We start from the raw sequence: 12,449 nt of genomic DNA, 5'->3' as shown, positions 1-12,449 counted from the left end.
GTCTTCCCGATCTGACCGATCCAAGTACCGAACGTACGGCACCTCCGAGTTCTGCACACGTTCAACTCGGTGACGTCCCTCGAGCTCCGATCCAGCCGAGTGTTGAGGGAGAGTTTCGTCAGCACAATGGCGTGATGACGGTGATGATGTTCTACCGACGCAGGGCTTCGCCTAAGCACCGCTACGATATGACCGAGGTGGAATATGGTGGAAGGGGGCACCGCACATGGCTAAGGAACGATCACGAAGATCAACTTGTGTGTCATGGGGTGCCCCCTGCCCCCGTATATAAAGGAGGGAGGGGGAGGTGCGGCCGGCCCCTAGGGGTGCGCCTGGAGGAATCCTACTCCCACCGGGAGTAGGACTCCCCCCTCTTGCCTTGTTGGAGAAGGAAAGGGGAAGGGGGAAAGAGGAAAGGGGGGTGCCCCCCTTCCTTGTCTTATTCAGACTAGGGGGAGGGGCGCGCGGCCTGCCCTGGCCGGCCCTCCTCTTCTCCCTTAGGGCCCATGTAGGCCCATTAACCCCCGGGGTGTTCTGGTAACCCCCCGGTACTCCGGTAAAATCCCGATTTCACCCGGAACGATTCCGATATCCAAATATAGGCTTCCAATATATCAATCTTTATGTCTTGACCATTTTGAGACTCCTCGTCATGTCCGTGATCACATCCGGGACTCCGAACAACCTTTGGTACATCAAAACACAAAAAAAACCTAATTACGATCATCACCGAACTTTAAGCGTGCGGACCCTACGGGTTCGAGAACTATGTAGACATGACCGAGACACGTCTCCGGTCAATAACAAATAGCGGAACCTGGATGCTGATATTGGTTCCTACATATTCTACGAAGATCTTTATCAGTCAAACCGCATAACAACATACGTTTTTCCCTTTGTCATCGGTATGTTACTTGCCCGAGATTCGATCGTTGGTATTCCAATACCTAGTTCAATCTCGTTACTGGCAAGTCTCTTTACTCGTTCCGTAATACATCATCTCACAACTAACTTATTAGTTGCAATGCTTGCAAGGCTTGAGTGATGTGTATTACCGAGAGGGCCCAGAGATACCTCTCCGACAATCGGAGTGACAAATCCTAATCTCAAATTACGCCAACCCAACAAGTACCTTCGGAGACACCTGTAGAGCACCTTTATAATCACCTAGTTACGTTGTGACGTTTGGTAGCACACAAAGTGTTCCTCCGGTAAACGGGAGTTGCATAATATCATAGTCATAGGAACATGTATAAGTTATGAAGAAAGCAATAGCAACAAACTAAACGATCAAGTGCTAAGCTAATGGAATGGGTCAAGTCAATCACATCATTCTCCTAATGATGTGATCCCGTTAATCAAATGACAACTCATGTCTATGGTTAGGAAACATAACTATCTTTGATCAACGAGCTAGTCAAGTAGAGGCATACTAGTGACACTCTGTTTGTCTATGTATTCACACGTGTATTATGTTTCCGGTTAATACAATTCTAGCATGAATAATAAATATTTATCATGATATAAGGAAATAAATAATAACTTTATTATTGCCTCTAGGGCATATTTCCTTCAGTCTCCCACTTGCACTAGAGTCAATAATCTAGATTACACAGTAATGATTCTAACACCCATGGAGCCTTGGTGATGATCATGTTTTGCTCCTGCAAGAGGCTTAGTCAGCGGGTCTGCAACATTCAGATCCGTATGTATCTTGCAAATTTCTATGTCTCCCACTTGGACTAAATCCCGAATGGAATTGAAGCGTCTCTTGATGTGCTTGGTTCTCTTGTGAAATCTGGATTCCTTCGCCAAGGCAATTGCACCAGTATTGTCACAAAAGATTTTCATTGGACCCGATGCACTAGGTATGACACCTAGATTGGATATGAACTCCTTCATTCAGACTCCTTCATTTGCTGCTTCCGAAACAGCTATGTACTCCGCTTCACATGTAGATCCCGCCACGATGCTTTTTTTAGAACTGCACCAACTGACAGCTCCACCGTTCAATATAAACACGTATCCGGTTTGCGATTTAGAATCGTCCGGATCAGTGTCAAAGCTTGCATCTACGTAACCATTTACGATGAGCTCTTTGTCACCTCCATATACGAGAAACATATCCTTAGTCCTTTCCAGGTACTTCAGGATGTTCTTGACCGCTGTCCAGTGATCCACTCCTGGATTACTTTGGTACCTCCCTGCTAGACTTATAGCAAGGCACACATCAGGTCTGGTACACAGCATTGCATACATGATAGAGCCTATGGCTGAAGCACAGGGAACATCTTTCATTTTCTCTCTATCTTCTGCGGTGGTCGGACATTGAGTCTTACTCAACTTCACACCTTGTAACACAGGCAAGAACCCTTTCTTTGCTTGATCCATTTTGAACTTCTTCAAAACTTTGTCAAGGTATGTGCTTTGTGAAAGTCCAATTAAGCGTCTTGATCTATCTCTATAGATCTTAATGCCCAATATGTAAGAAGCTTCACCGAGGTCTTTCATTGAAAAACTCTTATTCAAGTATCCTTTTATGCTATCCAGAAATTCTATATCATTTCCAATCAGTAATATGTCATCCACATATAATATCAGAAATGCTACAAAGCTCCCACTCACTTTCTTGTAAATACAGGCTTCTCCAAAAGTCTATACAAAACCAAATGCTTTGATCACACTACCAAAGTGTTTATTCCAACTCCGAGAGGCTTGCACCAGTCCATAAATGGATCACTGGAGCTTGCACACTTTGTTAGCTCCCTTTGGATCGACAAAACCTTCCGGTTGCATCATATACAACTCTTCTTCCAGAAATCCATTCAGGAATGCAGTTTTGACATCCATCTGCCAAATTTCATAATCATAAAATGCGGCAATCGCTAACATGATTCGGACAGACTTAAGCATCGCTACGGGTGAGAACGTCTCATCGTAGTCAATCCCTTGAACTTGTCGAAAACCTTTCGCAACAAGTCGAGCTTTGTAGACAGTAACATTACCGTCAGCGTCAGTCTTCTTCTTGAAGATCCATTTATTCTCAATTGCTTGCCGATCAACGGGCAAGTCAACCAAAGTCCACACTTTGTTCTCATACATGGAACCCATCACAGATTTCATGGCTTCTAGCCATTTTGCGGAATCTGGGCTCACTATAGCTTCTTCATAGTTCGTAGGTTCATCATGATCTAGTAGCATGACTTCCAGAACAGGATTACTGTACCACTCTGGTGCGGATCTTACTCTGGTTGATCTACGAGGTTCGGTAGTAACTTGATCTGAAGTTTCATGATCATTATCATTAGCTTCCTCACTAATTGGTATAGGTGTCACAGAAACCGGTTTCTGTGATGTACTACCTTCCAATAAGGGAGCAGGTATAGTTACGTCATCAAGTTCTACTTTCCTCCCACTCACTTCTTTCGAGAGAAACTCCTTCTCTAGAAAGGGTCCATTCTTAGCAATGAATGTCTTGCCTTCGGATTTGTGATAGAAGGTGTACCAAACAGTCTCCTTTGGGTATCCTATGAAGACACATTTCTCCGATTTGGGTTCCAGGTTGAAGCTTTTTCACATAAGCATCACAGCCCCAAACTTTCAGAAACGACAACTTTGGTTTCTTGCCAAACCACAGTTCATAAGGCGTCGTCTCAATGGATTTCGATGGTGCCCTATTTAACGTGAATGCAGCCGTCTCTAAAGCACAACCCCAAAACGGTAGAGGTAAATCAGTAAGAGACATCATAAATCGCACCATATCTAATAAAGTACGATTACGACGTTCGGACACACCATTACGCTGTGGTGTTCCGGGTGGCGTGAGTTGCGAAACTATTCCGCATTGTTTCAAATGTAGACCAAACTCGTAACTCAAATATTCTCCTCCACGATCAGATCGTAGAAACTTTATTTTCTTGTTACGATGATTTTCAACTTCACTCTGAAATTCTTTGAACTTTTTAAATGTTTCAGACTTATGTTTCATTAAGTAGATATACCCATATCTGCTTAAATCATCTGTGAAGGTGAGAAAATAAAAATATCTGCCACGAGCCTCAACATTTATCGGACCAAATACATCTGTATGTATGATTTCCAACAAATCTGTTGCTCTCTCCATAGTACCGGAGAACGGCATTTTAGTCATCTTGCCCATGAGGCACGGTTCGCAAGTACCAAGTGATTCATAATCAAGTGATTCCAAAACTCCATCAGTATGGAGTTTCTTCATGCGCTTTATACCGATATGACCTAAACGACAGTGCCACAAATAAGTTGCACTATCATTATCAACTCTGCATCTTTTGGCTTCAACATTATGAATATGTGTATCACTACTATCGAGATTCATCAAAAATAGACCACTCTTCAAGGGTGCATGACCATAAAAGATATTACTCATATAAATAGAAAAACCATTATTCTCTGATTTAAATGAATAACCGTCTCGCATCAAACAAGATCCAGATATAATTTTCATGCTCAACGCTAGCACCAAATAACAATTATTTAGGTATAATACTAATCCCAAAGGTAGATGTAGAGGTAGTGTGCCGACTGCGATCACATCGACTTTGGAACCATTTCCCACGCGCATCGTCACCTCGTCCTTCGCTAGTGTTCGCTTAATCCGTAGTCCCTGTTTCGAGTTGCAAATATTAGCAACAGAACCAGTATCAAATACCCAGGTGCTACTGCGAGCTCTAGTAAGGTACACATCAATAACATGTATATCACATATACCTTTGTTCACCTTGCCATTCTTCTTATTCGCCAAATACTTGGGGCAGTTCCGCTTCCAGTGTCCAGTCTGCTTGTAGTAGAAGCACTCAGTTTCAGGCTTAGGTCCAGATTTAGGTTTCTTCTCCTGAACAGCAACTTGCTTGTTGTTCTTCTTGAAGTTCCCCTTCTTCTTCCCTTTGCCCTTTTTCTTGAAACCGGCGGTCTTGTTGACCATCAACACTTGATGCTCCTTCTTGATTTCTACCTCCGCAGCCTTTAGCATTGCGAAGAGCTCGGGAATCGTCTTATCCATCCCTTGCATGTTATAGTTCATCACGAAGCTCTTGTAGCTTGGTGGCAGTGATTGAAGAACTCTGTCAATGACACTATCAACATGAAGATTTACTCCTAGTTAAGTCAAGTGATTATGATACCCAGACATTTTGAGTATATGTTCACTGACAGAACTATTCTCCTCCATCTTGCAGCTATCGAACTTATTGGAGACTTTATATCTCTCAATCCAGGCATTTGCTTGAAATATTAACTTCAACTCCTGGAACATCTCATATGCTCCATGACATTCAAAACATCGTTGAAGTCCCGATTCTAAGCCGTAAAGCATGGCACACTGAACTATCGAGTAGTCATCAGCTTTGCTCTGCCAGACATTCATAACATCTGGTGTTGCTCCAGCAGCAGGCCTGACACCCAGCGGTGCTTCCAGGACGTAATTCTTCTGTGCAGCAATGAGGATAATCCTCAAGTTACGGACCCAGTCCGTGTAATTGCTACCATCATCTTTCAACTTTGCTTTCTCAAGGAACGCATTAAAATTCCACATAACAACAGCATGGGCCATCTATCTACAATCAAACATAGACAAGCAAGATACTATCAGGTACTAAGTTCATGATAAATTCAAGTTTAATTAATCATATTACTTAAGAACTCCCACTTAGAAAGACATCCCTCTAATCTTCTAAGTGATCACGTGATCCAAATCAACTAAACCATAACCGATCATCACATGAAATGGAGTAGCTTTCAATGGTGAACATCAATATGTTGATCATATCTACTATATGATTCACGCTCGACCTTTCGGTCTCAGTGTTTCGAGGTCATATCTGCATATGCTAGGCTCGTCAAGTTTAACCTGAGTATTCTGCGTGTGCAAAACTGGCTTGCACCCGTTGTAGATGGACGTAGAGCTTATCACACCCGATCATCACGTGGTGTCTGGGCATGACGAACTTTGGCAATGGTGCATACTCAGGGAGAACACTTTTATCTTGAAATTTTGTGAGAGATCATCTTATAATGCTACCGTCAATCAAAGCAAGATAAGATGCATAAAAGATAAACATCACATGCAATCAATATAAGTGATATGATATGGCCATCATCATCTTGTACTTGTGATCTCCATCTCCGAAGTACCGTCATGATCCCCATCATCACCGGCGCGACACCTTGATCTCCATCGTAGTATCATTGTCGTCTCGCCAATCTTATGCTTCCACGACTATCGCTACTGCTTAGTGATAAAGTAAATCATTACAGCGCGATTGCATTGCATACAATAAAGCGACAACCATATGGCTCCTGCCAGTTGCCGATAACTCGGTTACAAAACATGATCATCTCATACAATAAAATTTAGCATCATGTCTTGACCATATCACATCACAACATGCCCTGCAAAAACAAGTTAGACGTCCTCTACTTTGTTGTTGCAAGTTTTACGTGGCTGCTACAGGCTTAGCAAGAACCGTTCTTACCTACGCATCAAAACCACAACAATAGTTTGTCAAGTTGGTGCTGTTTTAACCTTCGCAAGGACCGGGCGTAGCCACACTCGATTCAACTAAAGTTGGAGAAACTGACACCCGCCAGCCACCTGTGTGCAAAGCACGTCGGTAGAACCAGTCTCGCGTAAGCGTACATGTAATGTCGGTCCGGGCCGCTTCATCCAACAATACCGCCGAACCAAAGAATGACATGCTGGTAAGCGGTATGACTTATATCGCCCACAACTCACTTGTGTTCTACTCGTGCATATAACATCAACGCATAAAACCTGGCTCGGATACCACTGTTGGGGAACATAGTAATTTCAAAAAAATTCTTACGCACACGCAAGATCATGGTGATGCATAGCAACGAGAGGGGAGAGTGTTGTCTACGTACCCTCGTAGACCGGCAACGGAAGCGTTGACACAACATAGAGGAAGTAGTCGTACGTCTTCCCGATCTGACCGATCCAAGTACCGAACATACGGCACCTCCGAGTTCTGCACACGTTCAACTTGGTGACGTCCCTCGAGCTCCGATCCAGCCGAGTGTTGAGGGAGAGTTTCGTCAGCACGACGGCGTGATGACGGTGATGATGTTCTACCGACGCAGGGCTTCGCCTAAGCACCGCTACGATATGACCGAGGTGGAATATGGTGGAAGGGGGCACCGCACACGGCTAAGGAACGATCACGAAGATCAACTTGTGTGTCATGGGGTGCCCCCTGCCCCCGTATATAAAGGAGGGAGGGGGGAGGTGCGGCAGGCCCCTAGGGGTGCGCCTGGAGGAGTCCTACTCCCACCGGGAGTAGGACTCCCCCCTCTTGCCTTGTTGGAGAAGGAAAGGGGAAGGGGGAAAGAGGAAAGGGCCCCCCCCTTCCTTGTCCTATTCAGCCTAGGGGGGAGGGGTGCGCGGCCTGCCCTGGCCGGCCCTCCTCTTCTCCCTTAGGGCCCATGTAGGCCCATTAACCCCCGGGGGGTTCCGGTAACCCCCCGGTACTCTGGTAAAATCCCGATTTCACCCGGAACGATTCCGATATCCAAATATAGGCTTCCAATATATCAATCTTTATGTATTGACCATTTCGAGACTCCTCATCATGTCCGTGATCACATCTGGGACTCCGAACAACCTTTGGTACATCAAAACACAGAAAACCCTAATTACGATCGTCACCGAACTTTAAGGGTGTGGACCCTATAGGTTCGAGAACTATGTAGACATGACCGAGACATGTCTCCGGTCAATAACCAATAGTGGAACCTGGATGCTCATATTGGTTCCTACATATTCTACGAAGATCTTTATCGGTCAAACCGCATAACAACATACGTTGTTCCCTTTGTCATCGGTATGTTACTTGCCCGAGATTCGATCGTCGGTATTCCAATACCTAGTTCAATATCGTTACCGGCAAGTCTCTTTACTCGTTCTGTAATACATCATCCCGCAACTAACTTATTAGTTGCGATGCTTGCAAGGCTTGAGTGATGTGTATTACCAAGAGGGCCCAGAGATACCTCTCCGACAATCGGAGTGACAAATCCTAATCTCGAATTACGCCAACCCAACAAGTACCTTCGGAGACACCTATAGAGCACCTTTATAATCACCCAGTTACGTTGTGAGGTTTCGTAGCACACAAAGTGTTCCTCCGGTAAACGGGAGTTGCATAATCTCATAGTCATAAGAACATGTATAAGTTATGAAGAAAGCAATAGCAACAAACTAAACGATCAAGTGCTAAGCTAACGGAATGGGTCAAGTCAATCACATCATTCTCCTAATGATGTGATCCCGTTAATCAAATGACAACTCATGTCTATGGTTAGGAAACATAACCATCTTTGATCAACGAGTTAGTCAAGTAGAGGCATACTAGTGACACTCTGTTTGTCTATGTATTCACACATGTATTATGTTTCCGGTTAATACAATTCTAGCATGAATAATAAACATTTATCATGATATAAGGAAATAAATAATAACTTTATTATTGCCTCTAGGGCATATTTCCTTCAATAATCAACGTAGTGATGTTCACCGTTGGAAACTACTCCATCTCACGTGATGATCGGACATGGTTTAGTTGATATGGATCACGTGATCACTTAGATGATTAGAGAGATGTCTATCTAAGTGGGAGTTATTAAGTAATTTGATTAATTGAACTTTAATTTATCATGAACTTAGTACCTGATAGTATTTTGCATGTCTATGTTGTTGTAGATAGATGTCCCGTGTTGTTGTTCCGTTGAATTTTAATGCATTCCTAGAGAAAGCTAAGTTGAAAGATGATGGTAGCAACTACACGGACTGGGTCCGTAACTTGAGGATTATCCTCATTGCTGCACAGAAGAATTACGTCCTGGAAGCACCGCTAGGTGACAAACCCGCTGCAGCAGCAACGCCAGATGTTGTGAACACCTGGCAGAGCAAAGCTGATGACTACTCGATAGTTCAGTGTGCCATGCTTTACAGCTTAGAACCGGGACTTCAATGACGTTTTGAACGTCATGGAGCATATGAGATGTTTCAGGAGTTGAAGTTAATATTTCAAGCAAATGCCCAGATTGAGAGATATGAAGTCTCCAATAAGTTCTACAGCTACAAAATGGAGGAGAATAGTTCTGTTAGTGAACATATACTCAGAATGTCTAGGTACCACAACCACTTGACTCAGCTGGGAGTTAATCTTCCTGGTGATAGTGTCATTGACAGTGTTCTTCAATCACTGCCACCAAGCTACAAGAGCTTCGGGATGAACTATAATATGCAAGGGATGGATAAGACTATTCCCGAGCTCTTCACAGTGCTAAAGGCTGCGGAGGTAGAAATCAAGAAGGAGCATCAAGTGTTGATGGCCAATAAGACCAGTAGTTTCAAGAAAAGGGATAAAGGGAAGAAGGGGAACTTCAAGAATAACAACAACCCAGTTGCTGCTCAAGTGAAGAAACCCAAGTTTGGACCTAAGCCTGAAACCGAGTGCTTCTACTGCAAAGGGACTGGTCACTGTAAGCGGAACGACCCCAAGTATTTGGCGGAGAAGAAGGATGGCAAAGTGAAAGGTATATTTGATATACATGTTATTGATGTGTACCTTACTAATGCTCATAGTAGTGCCTGGGTATTTAATACTGGTTCAGTTGCTAATATTTGCAACTCGAAACAGGGGCTATGGATTAAGCGAAGATTAGCTAAGGACGAGGTGACGATGCACGTGGGAAATGGTTCCAAAGTCGATGTGATCGCCGTCGGCACGCTACCTCTACATCTACCTTCGGGTTTTAGACCTAAATAATTGTTATTTGGTGCCAGCGTTGAGCATGAACATTATATCTGGATCTTGTTTGATGCGAGACAGTTATTCATTTAATTCAGAGAATAATGGTTGTTCTATTTATATGAGTAATAACTTTTATGGTCATGCACCCTTGATGAGTGGTCTATTTTTACTAAATCTTGATAGTAGTGATACACATGTTCATAATATTGAAGCCAAAAGATGTAGAGTTGATAATGATAGTGCAACTTATTTGTGGCACTTCCGTTTGGGTCATATTGGTGTAAAGCGCATGAAGAAACTCCATTCTGATGGACTTCTGGAATCACTTGATTATGAATCACTTGGTACATGCGAACCATGCCTCATGGGCAAGATGACTAAAACTCCGTTCTCCAGAACAATGGAGCGAGCAACAGAGTTATTGAAAATCATACATAGTGGTGTATGTGGTCCAATGAACATTGAGGTGCGCGGCGGATATCGTTATTTTCTCACCTACACATATGATTTGAGCAGATATGGGTATATCTACTTGATGAAACATAAGTCCGAAACATTTGAAAAGTCAAAGAATTTCAGAGTGAAGTGGAAAATCATCGTAACAAGAAAATTAAGTTTCTACGATCTGATCGTGGAGGTGAATATTTGAGTTATGAGTTTGGTCTTCATTTGAAACAATGCGGAATAGTTTCGCAACTCACGCCACCCGGAACACCACAGCATAATGGTGTGTCCGAACGTCGTAACCGCACTTCATTAGATATGGTGCGATCTATGATGTCTCTCACTAATTTACCGCTATCGTTTTGGAGTTATGCTTTAGAGACGGCTGCATTCACGTTAAATAGGGCACCATCAAAATCCGTTGAGACGAAACCTTATGAACTGTGGTTTGGCAAGAAACCCAAGTTGTCGTTTCTTAAAGTTTGGGGCTATGATGCTTATGTGAAAAAGCTTCAACCTGATAAGCTCGAACCCAAATCGGAGAAATGTGTCTTCATAGGATACCCAAAGGAGACTGTTGGGTACACCTTCTATCACAGATCCGAAGGCAAGATATTCGTTGCTAAGAATGGATCCTTTCTAGAGAAGGAGTTTCCCTCAAAAGAAGTGAGTGGGAGGAAAGTAGAACTTGATGAGGTAATTGTACCTACTCCCTTATTGGGAAGTAGTTCATCACTAAAATCAGTTCCAGTGCTTCCTACACCAGTAAGTGAAGAAGCTAATGATGATGATCATGAAACTTCTGATCAAGTTACTACCGAACCTCGTAGGTCAACCAGAGTAAGATCCGCACCAGAGTGGTACGGTAATCCTGTTCTAGAGGTCATGTTACTTGACCATGATGAACCTACGAACTATGAGCAAGCGATGATGAGCCCAGATTCCGCAAAATGGCTTGAGGCCATGAAATCTGAGATGGGATCCATGTATGAGAACAAATTATGGACTTTGGTTGACTTGCCAGTTGATCGGCGGGCCATAGAGAATAAATGGATCTTCAAGAAGAAGACTAACGCTGACGGTAATGTTACTGTCTACAAAGCTCGCCTTTTTGCAAAAGGTTTTCGACAAGTTCAAGGAGTTGACTACTATGAGACCTTCTCACCCGTAGCGATGCTTAAGTCCGTCCGAATCATGTTAGCAATTTCCGCATTTTATGATTATGAAATTTGGCAAATGGATGTCAAAACTGCATTCCTTAATGGATATATTAAAGAAGAGTTGTATATGATGCAACCAGAAGGTTTTGTCGATCCAAAAGGTGCTAACAAAGTGTGCAAGCTCCAGCGATCCATTTATGGACTCGTGCAAGCCTCTCAGAGTTGGAATATATGCTGTGATAGTGTGATCAAAGCATATGGTTTTATACAGACTTTTGGAGAAGCCTGTATTTACAAGAAAGTGAGTGGGAGCTCTGTAGCATTTCTGATATTATATGTAGATGGCATATTGTTGATCGGAAATGATACTGAATTTCTGAATAGCATATAAAGTATACTTGAATAAGAATTTTTCAATGAAAGACCTCGATGAAGCTGCTTATATATTGGGCATCAAGATCTATAGAGATAGATCAAGACGCTTAATAGGACTTCACAAAGCACATACCTTGATAAAGTTTTGAAGATGTTCAAAATGGATCAAGCAAAGAAAGGGTTCTTGCCCGTGTTACAAGGTGTGAAGTTGAGTCAGACTCAATGCCCGACCACTGTAGAAGATAGAGAGAAAATGAAAGTCATTCCCTATGCTTCAGCCATAGGTTCTATCATGTATGCAATGCTGTGTACCAGACCTGATGTGTGCCTTGCTATTAGTTTAGCAGGGAGGTACCAAAGTAATCCAGGAGTGGATCACTGGACAACGGTCAAGAACATCCTAAAATACCTGAAAAGGACTAAAGATATGTTTCTCGTTTATGGAGGTGACAAATAGCTCGTCGTAAACGGTTACGTCGATGCAAGCTTTAACACTGATCCAGATAACTCTAAGTCACAAACCGGATACGTATTTTTATTAAATGGTGGAGCTGTTAGTTGGTGCAGTTCCAAGCAGAGCGTCGTGGCGGGATCTACATGTGAAGCGGAGTACATAGCTGCTACGGAAGCAGCAAATGAAGGAGTCTGGATGAAGGAGTTC

This window comes from Triticum urartu, chromosome 4A (genome assembly GCF_056163025.1).
Source record: "Triticum urartu cultivar PI428250 chromosome 4A, HENAU_Tu73, whole genome shotgun sequence".
Classification (NCBI taxonomy): Eukaryota; Viridiplantae; Streptophyta; class Magnoliopsida; order Poales; family Poaceae; genus Triticum; species Triticum urartu.
This window is presented reverse-complemented; position numbering follows the sequence as displayed.